Source organism: Felis catus, chromosome B1 (genome assembly GCF_018350175.1).
Source record: "Felis catus isolate Fca126 chromosome B1, F.catus_Fca126_mat1.0, whole genome shotgun sequence".
NCBI lineage: Eukaryota > Metazoa > Chordata > Mammalia > Carnivora > Felidae > Felis > Felis catus.
The window spans coordinates 100447015-100454679 of record NC_058371.1 but is presented as its reverse complement, the minus strand read 5'-3'; the positions used below and the strand labels follow the sequence as shown (position 1 = coordinate 100454679).

At 35.3% G+C, this 7665-nt stretch overlaps 1 long non-coding RNA gene across 1 annotated transcript; it reads right to left on the bottom strand.

The window, feature by feature from the left end:
- Positions 1-1688: 1688 nt before the first annotated feature.
- LOC123384952 lies at positions 1689-7665 on the bottom strand. The gene is made up of 2 exons (XR_006596784.1): positions 7172-7665; positions 1689-2773 (listed from the first exon to the last, which is right to left on the bottom strand). It is a non-coding gene; the product is annotated as an uncharacterized LOC123384952 (long non-coding RNA).

The following is a 7665-nucleotide window of genomic DNA, read 5'->3' as shown; positions in this document are numbered from 1 at the left end:
AAGCTGTAAATGCACAGGATATGTGTGCTTATTTTCACTTATGAAATCATTAAACACTTGCACTGTGATATCATCTGGCAGAAAACAGTATTTCCTAGTGGTTAGGGCACAGGCTTTGGAATTTCATTGCTTATTATTTCTGTGATCTTGGGAAATTTAACTGCTGTCTCTGTGCTCATTTTTCCCCCATCTGTACAATAGGCATAATTATAGGATTGTTGCTAGGATGGAATAAGAGAATACATGTAAAATGTGTGCCCCCTAATAAGAATTCAACAGTATACACTGAAATGTCTTTGGCACTTTCCATTACCAATCTTTGTGTTATTTTTCTCCAAGGTTCTCAAGGAAATCAGACATGCTGGATTCTATTTATTAAATGTCGTCTCCCTAAACTTAGAATGTAAGCTCCCTGAAACCAGATATCTATTTTTTTCTGACGTGTTTTCATTCCCTGGAACAGCACCTGACACACTGTGCTCACAAATATCTGTTAAATAAATGAATGTTAGCTATTATTATCACTATTATTATCATCTGCTTCCCACTCAGATACCATGCTTAAAAAAATCTTCAAAATATGGTTTAACTTTGAATAGTCACCAAGTCTTAAGATATATTTGATTTCCAATAAATTAATAGCTTGTTAGAGCATCAGAGCATATTGAGTGTAACCGCTTCAATTTATAAAATAAGAGGACTTAAAACACTCTGAGGCCCAGTACTATTAAGTGATGTTCTCTTAGTCAAGTACCAAGTAAGATCTGGCATTGAGGCCTCTGAACCCCAAATCCAGGGCTCTTTCTGCTATGCCCCACTGACTTCTAATCAGGATACCAACATGGCTCTCCATCCCTCAGTGGACCAGCCCTCAATCCAGGGAGAAACGGGATCTATTTCACTATTGTGCCTTATGCCAAACTTCTCATCACCTGTGGGTGATTGGTCATTGCCATCTTCCACATTTTTCACAGTGATGGAATTTCTTTTTTGGATGATAAAGTGAGTTCTCATCACAAGTCATATACAGAAATGGCTAGGAACTGCAAGGGACCAGGGAGAGCCGTTCCTATCCAGATCCCTCAGGGGAAAATTGTGGACCTTTTATCATTGCTTTTTGGAGTCCTTATCTGGACCTTGAGATCTCAGGACCTTCCACCTGGGGAGAAAATCAGAACAAATAAAAGTTCTACAGGTTATTGCTTCTCTGACTCTAGAGCTGTCCAGAGGAAAAGAAGGTAACAATTCACCCAATGAACGTTTATTAAGTGATTATAACATGGTAAGCAAAGTGTATATGTGCGTGTACGGTTGACAAGTATTTTCCAGTCACATTCTTTTCCTTCAAGGAATTTACGGTATTGCTGAAAAACAAATTATGCAAAAGTAAATCCTGCAATGCATAACACAATAGTTAGAAATGAAGAGTGGAGATGAAAATAAACTTTTGAGGGCTCTTAGTGGAGGAAAAAATTCACTTACAGGGGATGAATTGGGATGTTCATGGAAGAGGTGACATCTTAACTAGACTTTCATGGGTCAACTGTAGTCTTCAAATTCCATGCATCCAGGATGAAATATATTTTAAAGTTGATTACTTAGAGTCTGTTTTGCTTCATGGCATTTAATGTTCTCATGTATGCCACATAACAGACACATGTGTATGCAACTTGATACAATCACCAATGTTTATTTCTCAAAAGAGGCTTTTATTAGAGGCGTTATTATATATTTTTGCATAATCATAATTATGAACACTTATTTGAGTTTATAAATGATAATATACTCCTGAAAGGCAAAAATTTGTATCTTGCACATATGCATGGATAGTATTTGGAGTCTCTACAAACAGTTAAGAATTAAATAGCAGATGATTTTTGGACATTGCTAATTCGACTCACATAGCTGATTATGGTTAAAACACAAAAGTTTGCCAAACAAAAGTCCATCATGAGGTAGTATGGAGTATTAAAGGGACACATGAGCTGAACCCATGATTTTTATATGAAAAGTCCCCACAAATATTTACAATTACTTTCACAAAATTTTTCCCCTCCATGCAAGGATATCTTTCAACTTAAAATAATTTGCTACACCTATTTTAACAGTTGATCTTTTTCCTTATCCTTATTTTCAAGAGTAAATATAATGATGGTCAAATAAGTATTTTTAGTTTTACTAAATATTTAACAATGCATTAAGTACTACACAGTAACTAGAAATTTAAAAATTCTCTTTTTCATTGAGGTATAATTGACATATAACATTATATTAGTTTCCAGCATATGCCATAATAATTTGATATTAGTATACATTGCAAAATGATCACCACACTAAGTCTTGAAGGTTTTGATAAATTCCACCGAACTGGATAATTATATTTTCCATTTACCAAACCAAAATTAAAGCAATGCATACAAGTTATAGAGGAGCAACAAGGAATGTGATTTGCACCAGTTTGGAGCAGTGATATGTCTTCATTTTCCAGTCTATTCCCCTAATTTTATTTTGCTCTGTCCCTTGTCAGCTGAGGAGTAGTCTGCTGTAGGGCTTTCTCTCCTTAGCGTTTATGCAGTTCACTTGCTGGTTTTCTGACTTTGCGTTGTTCTAGCTACTCGTTCTGCTTGCTGGCTCCTAAGGCTATGATTGCAGCTGTAGTCTTTTGTTTCTCATGTGGAACATGCTGACAGATGTGTGCACTGAACATTTTAACCAGCACACTTACTTGGGCTTCTGAAGCTGATGGAATGACCAAAACAATTCTCTTGCTCTTCTGAAGAACAAAAGGAAGGCAAAACCAGAAAGATGGATCAAACAGAGCCGCTATGTCTCTAAGATGTCTTAGAGCTATTACAGAGCATGAGAATAACGATGTTGAGTAACTTTTGCGGGCCACCTTCTCTCACATTGAGAATTTAATGGGAACAGCTTACTCAAAACCTGTGTACTGTGTCTTGCTATAATTAGTTTATAGATCAGTACTGGATCTTGGACCAACTTATGCAGACAAGTCAATTGAATTTTTGGAAAAATATGGGACAAGTATCCTAACTAAGGTCATGAAAATATAAATGTAGAAAGAAGAATGACTTATTTTCAAATATTTATTGAGCTGTTATTTGTAAAGGAGACTTATTTAAAGGGTATGTATTTGTGCAAGACATAGTCCCTGCCCAGAGGACCATGCACACGATTGCTGAAACTGGTTATGGGGCCTCAGCTATAACTGAAAGAAGTCAAGTGTATAATCCAAATTAAGAGGATTTTCCAGAAGTTGATAGAATATTACACCTGAAAGTGCTTCAAGAAATCATCTACTCCTCCCATCTTATTCTATGAATATAACCATAATTGTGACTTACTCAAGATCACCCAGAAATTTAGCAGAAAGTCAGATATGAACATACTTATCTTTCCTTTAAATCTGGTGTTTTTTAAAAAATGATACGACATATATATTTTTACTGATTTGAGTAGGTCCAATGCAAATTTAACTTTACTTGTATTAGTTTAGTGCTTATTGTTGATTCTGTTAATTCTAAATGGGCTTAATCTGGTTTTCTCTGCATTATATATTTTATTTATTTAAGTAATTTATTTAAGGTACAGGAGAAAAGGCAAGAGGAAGACTTCTCTATTTTGAACTTTAATTTTTTCACATTCTATTAGTCCTATTTAGAACTTTTTATTATATAAGTAATATGTTAATAGAATAAAACTAGAAAATATAGATAAGGAAAAAAAATAAAATTAAATTCAATTATAATCCAATCCCTTAGAGAGAAACACTCTTTTATATATAGTGTATATTTTTAAAGTTATTATGTTATATATTAACACTTATATTTTATATAAATATTTTAAAATATTTTATAATATATTTGTAAATTAATATTTAATTTAAATAATATAAAATATATTATAAAATTATTATTGCATATATAAAATATGTTTCTATTATGTACATATTCTTTGCAATAAAAATGGGATCACATTTAAAACTATTTATACTTCATTTTTGTTTAACTTTTTTAAAAGTATATTTATTTATTTTGAGAGAGAGAGAGAGAGATAGCAAGTGAAGTTAGGAAGGGGCAGAGAGAGAGAGGGAGAGAGATAGCAAGTGAAGTTAGGAAGGGGCAGAGAGGGAGAGGGAGCGAGAAAAAATCCCAAGGAGGGTCCACACTTTCAGGGTGGAGTCTGATGCGGCACTTCAACTCCGATGCAGGGTCCAAACTCACAAACCATGAGATCATGACCCAAGCTGAAACCAAGTGTCAGACGCTTAACTGACTGAGCCACCCAGGAGCTCCTCATATAACTATTAAATGGGCATTTCCCATGTGAACAAATATGTTTACAATACTTTTTGGGGGGGTTGCAAAATAGTCTGTTTTATTTATCTCATATATTTGGACATTTTATTCATCATTAATTTTTGGACATGTTGAAAACAAATTTTCTTTGTTGTAAATATTCTGCATAAAGATCCATGTAATTTAATCACATGCTTATATTTAATTATTTTCTTTATATTTTCAGAAGTGGAGTTCCTGGATCAAAGAATGTACATCTCTGCAAGACATTTTGATACACAGTGGGCCTACCACCAACACTTACTTTTTGTCCCAGGTTTCATAATTTGTAGTTTATATTCAGTGCTGCAGGACTTTAAAATTGTCAAGGGTTGGGGTGCCTGGGTGGCACAGTCGGTTAAGCGTCCGACTTCAGCCAGGTCACGATCTCGCGGTCCGTGAGTTTGAGCCCTGCGTCGGGCTCTGGGCTGATGGCTCAGAGCCTGGAGCCTATTTCCGATTCTGTGTCTCCTTCTCTCTCTGCCCCTCCCCCATTCATGCTCTGTCTCTCTCTGTCCCAAAAATAAATAAAAACGTTGAAAAAAAAAATTAAAATTGTCAAGGGTAAATAAGTATATAAACAAACAAAAACACAAAAAGCCAAATCTGCAAGATACAGAGTCACAGTGGCTTAGCATCTACACAGAATGCCTATTATTTCCTGAAATATATTAAATAGTGTTGTATTAAATAAGCGTTTGAGTTGGATGTTGCCTCATTTTTATCCCTCAGGGGCAAAAAGCTGATGATCCTAAATTTAGCAGTGGCATCAGCGGGTGGATTTTGTCACATCTTTAAATCTCCTTCCAGAGATCTCTGACTCACATTTGCTAAATCCGGCATAGATATAAAATGGATTTATGGTTCTACAAGAACTTAGAAGTCTTCAGATGTTAGAGAACAAATATTGTTGCTTGCTAGAGGACATTGTGATTTTTCTACTTCATGTTTGAGTTTTCTTTCTGTGTGTGATTACTTATTAATATGTGAATAAGTAATAGTTACTGTTTTTAAACTTGGCTTACTAACAGCTACTAGATATGTATAATGAAAATACTAAATTCAATGAGCCTTGCGTCTTTTAAAAGTAAGAATATATACTCTAACATAAACATATTTTTAAAGAGAAAAATGCATATATGTTTATTTTCTGCAACTATAGCCTTTCACATTTTGGTGCCTTGTAGAGTATGTATTCTTTGGTTTTCTTGGATACAAAATAGTTGTAGCTAGTTCCAAGCATGTTGTTTTGAGATAATGGTACTCTATGATAATAGTTGTAGATAGTTTCAAGCATGATGTTTCAGTATAGACATTGAGAAATAGAACTTAATTCCTTCCTCTGTTTCTGAAGCAGTCTAAAAATTCAAGGGAAAATACCATTGAATTTGATTATTTAATACCGCCTGTGATTTGAATTGCTTGTGTCATAAATTATTATAAACTGTCTCCAAAGGTGAGATTTTTTACAGTTAAGATTTTGTTATCTAAGTAAATGGTTGTATAATTTTAGATCATAATACAACTCAATTAATATTTATTTATTTATTGAAATTTTATTTTATTTATTTATTTTTAAAGTTTATTTATTTTTGAGAGAGAGAGACAGAGCACAGGCAGGGGAGGGAGACACAGAATCTGAAGTAGTTTCCAGGCTCTGAGTTCTGAGCTGTCAGCACAGAGCCTGATGTGGGTCTCGAACCCATGAACTGTGAGATCATGACTTAAGAAGAAGTCGGACACTTAACCGATTGAGCCACCCAGGCACTCCTAAGATTGTATTTTTAAGTAATCTCTACATCTGATGTGGGTTTCAAACTCACAACCCTGAGATCAAGAGTTGCATGCTTTACAAACTGAGCAGGGTAGGTGCCCCAATAATGTTTTAAATAAGTATACGTGCAATTATTTTGTCATCGTTATCATATAACTCAAGTGTATGTTTGTTTGTTATTTGGAATGGAAAATGTTAGTTTTTAATTTTTGATTTTTGTTTATATTGTGTTTATTCTGCTTAGTGGATTCTGAGATAGCTGTAGGAAAACGTGTTGAAACTTTTAGTGCTCCTTTTTTTGGATGATGTGGATTTTGCACTTCATCATTCACTAACCTTATATTAGTAAATATTATGATGTTAGAGGAGCTGACAAGTTGTGCTTTGCACATCCTGTACTTGAACACAAGACAGGCACAACTTGATGGAATGGAGAGAAGGGAAATGACAAAGTCTGTAGCAATGATAACTTCTGGCTCAAGATGGGCTCCAGTGTTGACGATTGAGAGTTCTAGATAATCGTAAGGTAGAATGAGACTCTAGGGCACATGCAGCTGAGACCACGTGTAGTCCTGACTGTGTTCCCTGAAACACTAATCAAAATACGTATGTATCTGAGCATTAAAAAAAATTTTTTTTTTTTCAACGTTTATTTATTTTTGGGACAGAGAGAGACAGAGCATGAACGGGGGAGGGGCAGAGAGAGAGGGAGACACAGAATCGGAAACAGGCTCCAGGCTCTGAGCCATCAGCTCAGAGCCTGACGCGGGGCTCGAACTCACGGACCGCGAGATCGTGACCTGGCTGAAGTCGGACGCTTAACCGACTGCGCCACCCAGGCGCCCCAGTATCTGAGCATTTTTAAATAGATGCAGCCCCAAGCGGAACTTTATACTAATATCTTAACTAGTACATTGAAAATAATTTTTATTAGTTGTATTAAAAGGAAGGGGAAAAAAAGCGATTCAGTCTGAGCATTGAGATAGCTGTTGAAGGTTTGCTTCATGCCAAACACTATACTGAACTTTTTTTTACACATTACCTCATATAAGTCTCATCACCACCCACGTGGGAGATACGGTTAAAACTCTTTTCAGAGATGAGGACATGGAGACGTCTCCTCCACTGAGGCTCAGAGAGTTCAGAGACTTCGTCTAGGACATGTAATTAGTAAATGGAAACCCTGGGACAAGAAACAAAAAATGTATGACAGGAAACATTTGTGCCCTCAGCCAATTCCAACATCTTCATATCTATTTTCTATTGGGCGGATTTTAGTGAAGTAAAATAATGCTTTGCAACTGATTTTTTATTTTAAACTTTCCAAGCCCTGGCACTTAAGGTTGATCTTTTTCATAATTGATCCTACTGTGTGGATTGAAAATTTTAGAGTGCATCATTCTCACCTGATCTATAAATACAGGGTCATTGCCCTTTTAATCCACAAAGGAGTCAATTTGAAGGGATCAGTTTATTCTGTAAGGCAATTATAATGCTTCTCACAAAATTATCCGATTAAAAATGGTTACAAAAATA